This window comes from Gracilinanus agilis, chromosome 4, assembly GCF_016433145.1.
Source record: "Gracilinanus agilis isolate LMUSP501 chromosome 4, AgileGrace, whole genome shotgun sequence".
Classification (NCBI taxonomy): domain Eukaryota; kingdom Metazoa; phylum Chordata; class Mammalia; order Didelphimorphia; family Didelphidae; genus Gracilinanus; species Gracilinanus agilis.
Genome location: NC_058133.1, coordinates 451858291 through 451871973, shown reverse-complemented (window position 1 = coordinate 451871973; position 13683 = coordinate 451858291). Strand labels below are relative to the sequence as shown.

General features: G+C 34.5%; 1 pseudogene; it reads left to right on the top strand.

The window, feature by feature from the left end:
- Nucleotides 1-440: 440 nt before the first annotated feature.
- On the top strand, nt 441-1624 carry LOC123246696 (annotated as a pseudogene).
- The last annotated feature ends 12059 nt before the right edge of the window (nt 1625-13683 follow it).

The following is a 13683-nucleotide window of genomic DNA, read 5'->3' as shown; positions in this document are numbered from 1 at the left end:
ACAAATATTATTACCTCTCCTCTAGTTTCCTTTTCCAAGGCAGTATTAGAGAATTGTTAGAGTGCTTTACTTGGAGCAAGCAATAGTCAGAGTCTAAGAATAGTGATGAATAGAGTCACAGCAGAGAGAAGCAAATATAGTTCTTGGCCTTCATTGGTAGTGAGAAGTTATATAGACTATTCAGGTACATAGGAGGAACCTCTTCAGATGTACTATAGGTATACTGAATGATTCTCCTATTAGGGGCTCCCCATCCAGGGTATTACTATATATGAAGTAACATTTAGGGTCCCTTTACTGCAGGGGAAGATTGTTTGACATTCTGGTGTCCCTATTTGTTGTTTTCTTTTTCCCTTTGTAAGGTGTTTGTGGGAGGTGTAGGAGGGATCTTCAGAACCCTTTGTGTTTAGTTCAGATTGGATTCTACCGTCTAGCTTTAAATGGCCTTGTTCAAAAGAGAGTTGGATGAGCTGAAGCCATAGACTGAGAAGACAGTGAAAAGGCTGTTGGGTTTTTCAAAGCCCATAGTGGTGACAGCAGGAAAGGGTATGGATAAGAAGAAAGCAGGTGATCACTAGAAGCCTTTCCTTGATGATTCTACCCTCCTATTTTCAAATAAACTATTTGAGGCAGGGGAGGAGGGCAGTTAATCCCAGGTAGTCCAAGTCTAATAGTGATAGGAGTCTAAAAGGAGAGTGGAAGGTAGTGGTTGGTGACAACTCAGAGACATCTAAGGAGTCATCAGAGGTTAAGAAGAGGTATATACCAAGGTTTAAGGAAATGGAGGAGGAGCCTGAGAGAATTTCTGGATCACTGTCTGAAAGCCACAGGTCAAGCAAATGATGAAGGTAGCCACAAGACAGATTGAAGAAAATAAAAACATTTGAGCTTCAACCAAAGACTCCTACCTTCTCCCAACCAGAGTAGCTGCCAATTGGCAATATATTCACTCTTCTCAGGCTGCCACCTTTATGTATGATGTCATCAAAAAGGCACAGAAAGCAGCTGCACTATACACTCAGATCCAGGCTCAGCTGGCACTGAAAATGGGGTGTATTGGCAATTACAGTATGGTTGGATTGGCCAACCTTCATGCTATGGACATTGTCTCCCCAAGGTGGAACTATTATACCCCTGATCTTTGAAGAACAAGACTGACCTGTAGATGTTATAGGCAAAGAGAATGAGTAGACACACCAAATACCACCACTAACGCCAACATTTGGGTTGTGAAGCAAGAACAGTTTAAGTAGCAGCTCAAAGAAAAGCTATCAAAGGACAAGAAACCTACAAATCTTTTGATCTTTGACTCATCATTGCACATTCCCAGAGCTGGGGATATGATCTTAGTTTCCATGATAAGGGCAATTAAAAAAATTGTCAAGATTATGATCAAAGGCACAGTTGGAGAAACTTCACGCCAAGATCTCACAGGTAGCCCAGAAAAATTGTCATTCATACTTCAAAGAAGCTCATTGCCCCTAAAAAAGAAATAAAAGGAGAGACTCTTGATATTGAGTTATTGGACTCCTATGCCATCTCTAATTATTTTGATCCTACAAGGGAAATTCTTAAGAAAGAGGACTATTTTGGGATCATAAACTTTGTAGAGCATCCAGTCTAGCTAAAGTTTCTAGTGTACAATGCCATGCTAATGATGATGGAGAAATACCTCATTAAGGAGGAACAGAAGAAACTTAAGAGGCAGACTTGAAAGTGGAAGAGCTCAAATGGTCAAAAGACAGAAAATCCATGAAAGCCAAAACTGCCTGAAAACTAATGGCACAGAATAGAGAATGGTCTAGAAAATGAAAAAGCTAAAGAAAGACACATCCCAGGGGTTATACATATTTGTCTTTAGAGGTTAATATATGAATAACCCAGGCAAAAAGTCCAATAACGAGCCCAAAGCTTGGCATAAAAATGTGAACTGGATAAAAACCCAACAGGAATTTCTTAGAAGAGCTCAAAAAAGATTTTAAAAATCAAATAAAAGAGGTAGGGAAATTTTTCAGAAAAGAAATAAGAATGATGCAAGAAAATTATGAAAAGAGTCAACAACTTGGTAAAAGAGGCACAAAAAGTCCACTGTTGAGAAGAATACTTTAAAAAGCAGAATTGGTCAAATGGGGAAAAAAAGATGTATAAAACTTATTGAAGAAAATAATTTCTAAAAAATTACAATTGCATAGTAAAATGATCAGGTTCTTTTGTTTTTTTTTTCTAGCCTATTTCTTGACTAACTTTTAACATTATATTTAAACTAGGCTCTTCTCCTGGGGCGAAAGGGGAGGCCTTTCTTGTTGCTCTTTTCAGAGCTATTTCTGAGGGTCTGTAGTTTTCTGTGCTTCCAAGATCTAAGGAGCAGTGTGGTCACTCTTCTCCTGACTTGTGCCCTGGTTTTTACCCAGGAAAGAACCTTGTTCCCATATATTCACAAATTTTGGCACTCCGGTTGGTCCTGGAATTATAGTTGCTAAAACTAGCATTTCTAATATGATATTAAATAATTGTGGTGATAACAGGCATCCTTGCTTTTCTCCTGATCTTATTGGGAAGATTAACAGTCCTCATTGTAGATGATATTTGCTGATGGTTTTTAATAAATACTACTTATTATTTTAAGGAAAGGCCCTTTTATTCCTATGCTTTCTAGTGTTTTCAGTAGCAATGGGTGTTGTATATTGTCAAATGCTTTTTCTGCATCTATTGATATAATGATGTGATTTGTTAGTTTGATTATTGATATGGTCAATTATGCTGATAATTTTCCCAATATTAAACTAGCCTTGCATTTCTGGTATAAATCCCACCTGGTCATAGTGAATAATTCTTGTGATATGTTGCTGTAGTCCCATTGCTATTATTTTACTTAAGATTTTTGTATCAACATTCATTAAGGAAATTGGCTGTAATGTTCTTTCTCTTTTTTTTGTCTTCCTGGATTAGATATGAGCACCATATTTGTGTGATGAAAAAAATTTCATAGTAATCCTTATTTATTTATTTTGTGAAATACTTTGTGTAGTACTGGGATTAATTGTTCTTTAAGTGTTTGATAGAATTCACTTGTGAATCCATCTGGCTGTGGGGATTTTTTCTTTTGGAGTTCATTGATGGCTTGCTCAATTTTTCCGAGATGGGATTATTTAATTTTTCCTCTTTTGTTGATTGGGGCAATTTATATTTTTTAAATATTCATACATTTCACCTAGATTAATAGACTTATTGTCATATAATCGGGCAAAATAGCTCCTAAAGATTGCTTTAATTTCCTCTCCATTAGAGGTAAAATCACCCTTTTCATTTTTAATGCTGATAATTTGATTTTTTTCTTTCCTTTTTTACATCAAATTAACCAATGCTCTATTTTATTATTATTCAATTTTCTCCAGAAATCTATTAAATCTAACTTTTTCAAAATTTCATTCATTTCCTTTACTTTTTATTTATTTTTTTGGTTAGATTTATCTAGTTCTGATAGGGAAAGGTTGAGGTCCCTCACTAGTATAGATTTACTTTCTATCTCCTTCTTAGGCTCCTTTAGTTTCTCCTTTAAAAATCTGGATGGTATACCATTTGTTGTTAAGTATTATTACTTCGTTTATTATAAGAATTTGTATCAAGATGTAATTACCTTCCTTATCTCTTTTAATCAGTTCTTCTTTTGCTTTAGATTTGTCTGAGATCATGATTTCTACCTGCTCTTTTTTGTCTCAATTGAAGCTCAATAGATTCTGCTTCAGACTTTTACCTTTACTCTGTGTATGTCTACCTGCCCAGAATATGTTTCTTATAAATTATATATAGTAGGATTCTGATTTTTAATCCAATATGCTATCTGGTTCTGTTTTATGGGTGAGTTATGATTACCATCTATGTATTCCCCTACATATTGATTTCCTTTGTTAATCTTGCCCTTTTTCTTTTCACTCTTTCCCTCCACACCAGTTTTTAGCTTTTAATCTCTCCCTCCATTCCCCTCTTCCAATTACTTCTCTTCCTACCACTACCCTTCTTATTTCCCTCCTATTTATTATAAGGTCTTTTAATCCCCCCAATTTCTTCTCTTTTTTATTACTTCCCTCTCCATCACCTCCTTTCTTATTCCCCTTCTATTTCTCTATAGGGTAAGATAAGATTTTATACCTCAATTAATCTGTCTATTCTTCCCTCTATGAGCCAATTCCAGTGAGAGCAAGGGTTAAGTATCGCCTGTCAACACACTCATCCTCCCCTCCACTATAATAGTTCCACCTCCCCACCCTGCATCTCTTTATGTGATGCAATTTACCTCATTTTACTTCTCTCTTCACATTTCTTAGTGCAATAGTCTTTTTCACCTGATTGTTTTTTGCATATTATCCCAAACAGCTTACAACCTCTGTTTATGTATATTTCTTCTAGCTACCATGATAATGAGAAAAAATAAGAGTTATAGATATCATATTTCCATATAGGAATATAAATAATTTGACCTTACTGAAGCCCTTATTTTTTCCCCTTACTTACCTTTTTATGCTTCACTTGAATTTTGTATTTGGACATTAAATTTTCTGTTTAAGTCTCATCTTTTTTTCAGGAATGCTTAGAAATCTATTTTATTAAATAAATCTATTTTATTAAATTATTTTCTCCTGAAAGAATATAATCTGTTTTGATGGGTAGGTGATTCTTGGTTATAAACCCAGTTCCCTTGCTTTCTGGAATATCAGATCCCAAGCCTTCCAGTCCTTCAATGTAGAAGCTGCCAGATCCTGTGTAACCCTGAGGGGGCCTCCATGATGTTTGAATTATTTCTTTCTGGCTCCTTGCAGTTTTTTCTCCTTGGCCTGGGAGCTCTTGAACTTGGCTATTGTATTCCTGGGAGTTGTCATTGGGGGATTTATTGCAGGAGTTGATCTGTGGATTCTTTCAATTTCTATTTTACCCTCTTATTCAAAAATATTAGGACAGTTTTCTCTGGTAATTTCTTGTAATATGCTGTCTAGGCTTTTGTTTTGATCATGACTTTCAAGTAGTTCAATAATTCTTAAATTGTCTCTCCTGGATATGTTTTCCGGATCAGTTGTTTTTTCAATGAGATATTCCATATTTTCTTCTATTTTTTTCATTCTTTTGATTTTCTTTTATTGTTTCTTGATTTATTGTGGAGTCATTAACTTCTATTTGTCCAATTCTAAATTTTAAAGAATAAATTTCTTTCATGACCTTTTGATTCTCTTTTTCCATTTAGTCTATTCTACTTTTCATGGAACTTTTTTCTTCATTTTTTTGTCTTTTTCCAGTAGATCAATTCTATTTCGTAAGAAACTCTTTCTTTCATTGGATCTTTGTGCTTATTTTTCCAGTTGGCCAATTTTGCTTTTTAAGCTATTTTCTTTTTGCTTTGCTTTCATTTCTTTTTCTCATTTTTGTTCCATTTTTCAACCTGTCTTATTTGATTTTTGAATTCCTTTTTGAGTTCTTCTAGTTCTCGAGTTCAGTGAGTTCTTGAGACCAATTTCTATTTTTCTTTAAAGTTTTGCATGTGGTTTCTCGAGTCTCATCATTTTCAATTGATTCTATAATTTTTTTCTTTGTCACCATAGACATTTTCTAGGATTATGTGTTTCTTCTGTTATTGACTCACTTTCCCAGGTTTTCTTTTTTCTTTTTTTTTGATTGAGGAAAGTGAATGCTGAAATGTGCTAATTCTGCCTCCTTTGCTGATAGCTTGCAGGACTCAACACTTTGATATATTTTGCCTTGGGGGTAGATCTTCACCAGAGTCCAGGCTTGAAAAGGCCAAGCATTGCAGACTTCCATGCCTCACTGTGGTGTGGTGCCAGGGTCTAGGACTTCAAGGGGTGACTTTGGGGTGTCAAGTGCTCTGTTGTTGGTGTAACCTGCATCCTGGGTTCCCAAAGATTGTCTATGCCCATGCTTGGAACCTGGTGCAGTAGGTGTAGAGGTGGTTGGCCAGCATTCTTTTGTGTTCTGTTTTGCCTATGATTCCCCCTTTAGCCATGAAATCAACTCCTTCTGCCTACCTTTTAAGTTGTATTCAGTGGGAGAGCCTGCTCAGTCCATTTTGCTATTGGTTTTTGACTGCTATCATTTTGAGGTACTTTTGAAAGATTGGTTTGGAAGAATTGTCTGAGTGGTTTCAGCTTTCACTGTTACAAAGCTGTCATCCTGGCTCTGCCCTAGTGAAAATTTTTTAAATAAAACACTAGCAAGGAGATTACAGCACTATTTCACAAAAATTATTATACTATGATATAGGGATGGTTCAATATCATAAAAACTATCAGTATAATTTACCATATCAATGACAATACCAATGAAAAATCATATGACTACCTCAAAAGATGCAGAAAAAGCTTTTGACAAAAGACAACATTCATTACTATTAAAAACAGTAGAAAATATTTTAATAAATTGAGATTTCTTTAAAATGTTAAGTATTATCTAATCTAAAACCACTGGCAAATATTACCTGTAATGATGATAATCTAGAAACCTTCCTAATAAGATCAGGCATGAAGGAAGGATGTCCATCATCACCTCTATTATTAAAAACTGTACTAGAAATGTTAGCTATAGAAAAAGGAGAAAAATGAAGTGAAAGAATCAGAATAGGCAATGGGGAAACAAAACAACTAATGTTATAGATGATATGATAGCATACTTAGAGAATCCTAGAAAATCAATTTAAAAACTAGTTGAAATAATTAACACCTCCAGCAAAGTTGCAGGATAAATAATCCCACTTAAATCATTAGCATTTCTATGTATTACCAAAAAAGTTCAGCAGCAAGAGATGGAAAAGAAATTCAATGTAAAATAAATATAGACAATATAGAATACTTGGGAATTTACCTGTCAAGATAAACCCAGAAATTATTTGAATAGAATTACAAAACAATTTTTTATACAAATAAAGTTGAATTTAAGTAATCAGAAAAAGTATTAATTGCTCATGGGTAGGCTGAGCTAATATAGCAAAAGATGAGAATTCTACCTAAATTAATTTACATTTTCAGTGCTATACCAATCAGACTACTGTGTAGAAATTTAACTTATTAAACTAGAAAAAATACCAAAATTTATCTAAAAGTAAAAAGGTAAAAATATCAAGGGAATAAATAAGAAAAAAATGTGAAGAAAGGTGGCCTAGTTCTACCAGGTCTCAAATTTTATTTCAAAATGGTAATCATTAAAACAATATAGTACTATCTCAAAAGTAGAGTGGTGGACCAGTGGAATAGATTAAGTACCCACTACACAATAGCAAAAAACCATAATAATCTAGTATTTGATAAATCCAGAGATCCAAACTTTGTGGACAAGAACTCACTATTTGACAAAAATGGCAGAGGGAAAGCAGTTTGACAAAAAATAAGTATAGACTGACATCTCACACCACATACCAAGGCAAGGTCAAAATGGGTACACTCTTTAGACATAAAGGATATTATCATAAGTAAGCCAGGGGAGCAGGGACATTTTTACTTGTCAGATCTATGAATAAGAGAAGAATTTATAACCAAGACAATTCCAAAGGAATTCTGATGAAAAATGCTATCTACCTTCAGAGAAAGAACTGATACAATCTCTAAATGCAGATGAAAGCATTTTTTTACTTTCTTTTGATCTGTGTTTTCTTTTGAAACATAGCTAATTGGAAATATGTTGTGCATGATTGCACTTATATAGTCTATTAAATTTTTTTTTACCTTCTCAAGGAAGGTAGAAGAAAGAATTTAGGATTCAAAAGTTTAATGTTTAAAAAACATGTAATTGAGAAAAAACAAAATAAGACAGAAAAAAAGATGTAATATAAAATAATACTAGCTATAATGGGGGTAAGTTAAGTGCTAGCAAAAAGGAGGTGAAGGTAGGAATATGAGGACAGGAAGGATCAGAGACAAATTAAAAAAGGTTATATAGAACAAGAGAAATAGTATTAGTAGAGCATATAAATAGTGAGAAGGAAAGAAGATGGCTAAATAAGTAACCCAGAGATTATAATCTATGAGATTTCATTTTCTTTCCTTGAAATGACATGACCAAATTATTACCTTTCCCCAGACTAGCTCCCCTAATCTGGAAACATAAGCAAATAAAAAAGTGACAGCATTAAAGAAAAACAAGCAAAAATGAGGGAAAGGTTTTAGAAATCTTCACAAAGAAATTACCACAGAAAACCTATCAGTGAGGTTTAAGGAAAGAGGTGGCAAATTAAAAAAAATGAATTTTGTTTCTTGTTTCTGAATCTATGATTTCATTTATGTATACATTTTCTGGTAGGGAAACTCCATAACACTGATATATATTGGAACATTTTCTAGTACTTAAAAATAATTTCCTGAAACATTTAGTGGTGATTTGGTTTGCTTATGATAATTTGTCTAATATGTATCAAAGGCAGACCTTGAACTCAGGTCTCCGACATTAACCTTCTATCAACTATCTCAATAAGGAAATCAGATAGATTTAAGAATATGAAGAAATACTGAGAACCAGAAAAGAAGACAACAGAAAACAGAATAGACACCAGAACTATCAGAGTGATTAAAAAATATAATAAAAATGAAAGATGAATGAAAGAGTAAAAATTGAACTCTTTAAGAAACTCTTAAAAATTTGTTTCTGAAAGAAAAAGCTAGAAAATCTAAGCAAAGAAGCCAATACTCTGAAAATGAGAATGAAGGAGAAAGAACTTTAAAAAGTACAATTATTTATCCAAAATATTTTGGTAAAGTTGAGACAACCACAGTTAGAACATTTATGGTATCTACTAGTTAAGATCCAGACAGACTGTAAGGTGTTAAATGCCTGTCTGGCTTTGTTGATTCGGTTTCTGATGTCCTCATTTGCTCCGCTGTCCTTACTGACTATGCTACCCATATAGGTGAAGTGGTCCATCTCCTTGATGTTTTCTCTCTGTAGTTGGATTGGCAGGTCCTGTCTGCAGTTGACTGTGATCACCTGGTCTTCTTCTTGTTGATCTTCAGACCTGTCTTCTCCGCTTCTTCAGAGAGTCCTGCAAGTTTGGCTTGCGCATCCTGCTGCTTGTGAGAAAGGAGACATGTCATCTGCGAAGTCAAGGTCCTCAAGCTGTTTGGTGTGAGTCCATTGAATGCCCGTATTGTTGTCCTTGGTAATTCTTCTCATGATCCAATCTATGACCATCAAGAAGATAAGGGGCGAAAGCATGCAACCTTGCTTCATTCCGGTCTTCACTGTGAAGGGAGCCGTCAGTTTCCCATTATGGATGACCTGGCAGGTAAAGTCTTCATATAACCGCTGGATGATGTTGATGAGCTTCAGGGGAATCCTGTAGTGCTGCATCAATCTCCAGATGATGCTCCTGTCCATGCTGTCAAATGCCTTCTCGAAATCCACGAAAGTCATGTAGAGGGGGGACTGCCATTCGATGGACTGTTCGATGATGATTCTTAGGGTGACAATGTGGTCGGTGCACGATCTGTGCTGACGAAACCCTGCTTGTTCTATTCTCAGCTTCTTGTCCAAGGCCTCCTTCAGTCTTTCTAAGATTACTCTGGTCAGGATTTTGCTGGGAGTGGATAGAAGAATGATTCCTCGCCAGTTGCTGCATTGGGATAGGTCACCTTTCTTGGGTAGCTTCACTAGGTAGCCTAGTTTCCAGTCTGTCGGGACTTGTTCCTGTTCCCAGATCTTCTGCAGGAGGGGTATGTTACATCTTGAACATCAGATGGCCTGAAAAGATCTCCAATGCTAGTCTCTGGGAAAGAACAATCCAGTATCCCATTAGTCAGGACATAAAGAAACGTAAGTGGAGATGGATAGGACATACGCCACAAAAACCAGAAGACAACGTAGCCAGACAAGCATTGAGCTGGAACCCTTCAGGGAGGAGGAAAGTTGGAAGACCAAAACAGACCTGGCAAAGGTCTGCCAAAAATGAAACAAAAACAGTCGGAATGACATGGGCCCAGATGGGGGAAGTTGCCCAGAACAGAGTCCGCTGGCGTGAGATGATTGCGGCCCTATGCTCCTAAGGAGTCAACAACAACAACAACAACAACAACAACAACAACAACAACAACAACAACAACAACAANCTAAGGAGTCAACAACAACAACAACAACAACAACAACAACAACAACAACAACAACAATAATAATAATAATAGTTAAGATAAATGATTTAGAAAATTGAGTTTGACAAACAATGCATTGCAAGAATAATTCTTCCCAGAAAAATTAAATGAAATAAAAAGCCTGAATCAATCAATAAATAAACATTTATTACATACTTATTCTTTTTCAAACAATTTTCTTGGCCTTAAATATAAGAAGACAAAAATGAAACCATCCCTACTCATGGGAGTGTGTGTGTCCATCACACACAAACACACATATGTATGTATGTTCAGGCTCACTCTCCCAAACCCAAGTTGAATTGGCACATTAGATCCCAAGATCTGAACCAAACTAATTATCTATGTCAAGTCCTAAGGGTAATGAAGGTGGACTTTGGGGTTATCAAATAGTATTGCTCATTATCTCTCATCTAGCGTATGCCCTCCCAACATATTGATTTCTCCTCTATATGAATTAACCATCACAAAGTAAATTAACCATCACCACAAAGTAAAAAAAAAAAACAGGAAATGCTCATAGGATATCTATACATGCTTCAAATGAGAAGGAAAGGACTGTTTTATCACATATTTCCAGAAACACTCTCACCAAGCATCTATGTAGATTAACAGGAGGTAGATAATTAGTCATTCCTCCATTACATATTTGAATAAATATAAAATGCACATAAAACAAGTTGGAAATGTAGAAGAGGCACAGATCAGGGGATAAGGGAATTTAGTAAAGATCTGGTTTTTAGAGGTTGAGACTAGGAATTCTTAATCCATTTATTCTCTTAGCCTTAATTCCTATTAAAAAATGGAGATAATGCCTACTCCAAAAAGTTATGGAGATGAAATAACTATATATGTATATATGAATGTGTATCTACATATAATATATACTAAAATATATTACACAAAAGATAATCTATAATAAATATTTATATGTAACAAATGATCTATAATATATATGTGAATATAATACATATATGTGTATATGTTTGACCTTAAAATTTAAAAATTTCCATTTCCTAAATTTTAGGATTTTTAATTTTTTTTTTAGCAAAAGTGCTAGAACATGGAGGTCCTAGGTTCAAATTTAACCTCAGCCACTTCTCAGCTGTGTGACCCTGGGCAAGTCACTTGACCCTCATTGCCTACCTTTACCACTCTTCTGCCTTGGAAGCAATACACAGTATTGACTCCAAGACGGAAGGTAAGGGTTGAAAAAAAAAGTGCTAGATCATGAACATTAAGAATAAATGGAAATGAAACTCAAATTAATGGATTTTACCACTTGGAAGCAACTCTAATAAGAATTATGCCAAGAAGGAGAATGCCAAAATTGAAGTATTTGGATACTTTGTGGATTTAATTATCTAGTTTCTCTGTCCTCTTTACGACAAGTGTTTAAGTTGCTTATGTCTTGAGATTTGATGAGAATATTTGCTGACTTATTTAACTAAATGAGAGAATGAAAAATGTAATCTTATAGAAAATCCACCACTATCTATGCATGACAGAATTTCTGCCCAAACCAAGAAATACATAGAAATCCTGGCAAGCTTATACTAAGCAGAGATTAATCCTTTAGACTTTTTGTCACAACTGCAATTTTAATCCATATTTAGATAATTAAAGGATTTTCATAGTTTTGCTGACCTCTCTAACTTATTACCACTTGTAAATACTACAATTCATGCTTAAAATACAGTTTGGAAGAGAATGGACTCCCAGGATTTTTTTTAATGTAATGGAATAAATATGTTTTAGGAACACTTGTAAATGAATTTTAGAATTCACAAGCTTCATAAATATTACTTTATATTTGCTACAAAATCTAAATGTACCCCTAAATTCATAAGAAAAATACATTTGGTAAGTGCCAAACTAAAAACTATTGTGTCCTTTTTTATCTTTTTATCCCTAGAGCTTTTAGTACTGTGCTTTGCATATAGAAGGGCTATAATGTTGCTGAATGGATGTATATTCCAAATGATATTTCTCATAAGGTATATAATTAATGTGTATATAGAAATATTATTCTTCCAAGTCATACTCTAAGGCATCATCAGAGTTTAGAGATCCCTTAGATACTTATAGCCCAGTGGAGGGAAAATTTGACCAAGCTCAAAAGAAATATAGTGTAGTCTCAGCAACAAACTGAGTAAGCTGTTTAAAGATTAATCTAGCTAGGTATGGAGAAATTTATCTCAAGTAAGTTGGCCATTTGGCAGTGAAATCTTTGTCATGGCAATTCATGAAACAAAAAAGAAATGTCCTTAAGTCCACTTACAAAGTGAAAGTAATGGATTTGTAGGAAGCAGAGTAGTGATGCAGAGGATACTAAGAAGCATAGTTTTTAAAGCATCTCTAAATATTAACTTATCTGATAATTTTCTGTATGTGAGGTTTTTGTTCAGAGGATCAATGAGCTGAAATGTGACTAGAAGAATTAAATAACAACAACAATATTAATAACAATATTAATAACAACTAGGGCTTATTTAGTGCTTTAAAGTCTTCAAAGCACTTTACATATATCTTAGTTGATCCATACACCAATACTGTGAAGTAGGAGCTATTATCCCTATTTTATAGATGAGAAAACTAAGGCTTAGAGAGGTTAAGCAAATTGCTCAGAATCATACAAATATAAAATGTTGAAGGCAAGATTTGAGCATGTCTTCCTGAATCCAAGTCTAGAAAACATAAAGAAGTCACAACTAAATAAAAGTAAGGTAATGGGATCTCCTAGGAGAGACAAAGAAAAGAATTGATGGAGTTAGTCACAGCCTTTATGGGCTTCATTTTCCTTAACTAATGAGTTTAGACAAGTTGGCTTCTGAGGTCCTTTTAGACAAAAGAATCTGTTCCTCAAAGTGACTTAGTAACTGAGTAAAGAATAACAGGAGACTTATCAATCACTCAAAAGCTTCATGAGACCCAGATTAAGCCAGATCATCCCCACTGAAATCATAGTTGAGAATACAGTGCAGACAAAAGATAGAAAAAAGAACAAATTGTTCAGAACCTGTGTTCAGAAGAAGGTTTGTTTTTAAGATCTGCCTATGACATACTGGCTGTGTGGTCATAAGAGAGTCACTCAACCTTCCAGTGTGTCAGACAATTTAGACTATAATTTATGTATATATGTACACATATGCATTAATAGAAGGATTTTCTTCACTTTGGGTTATTTACATTAAAGAAATAAAAGCTCCAGATACAAAAGAATGTGAAAGATAATGATCAAAACCTAATATCTGTCAAATGGCTTTCACATTTTCTCAGAAGTTCTTGTCAGATAGCTGACCTTTCCCTGATTAATATATGTTTTTAGAAAATTCAAATTTTAAAGAATCAGAGAATTTTGAGAGTCAGAAGGAACTTCAATATCTATTCTGAGGCCATCCCTGAAACAAATTCCTACCACAACATATCTTAAAAACAGAATCTAGCATTTGCATGAAGATCTTCAAAAAAGAAAAAAAAATCCACTATTTCTCAATGAAATTGATTCCACTTTTGATCAGATGTAGATCTTAAGAAGTTTTTACTGATA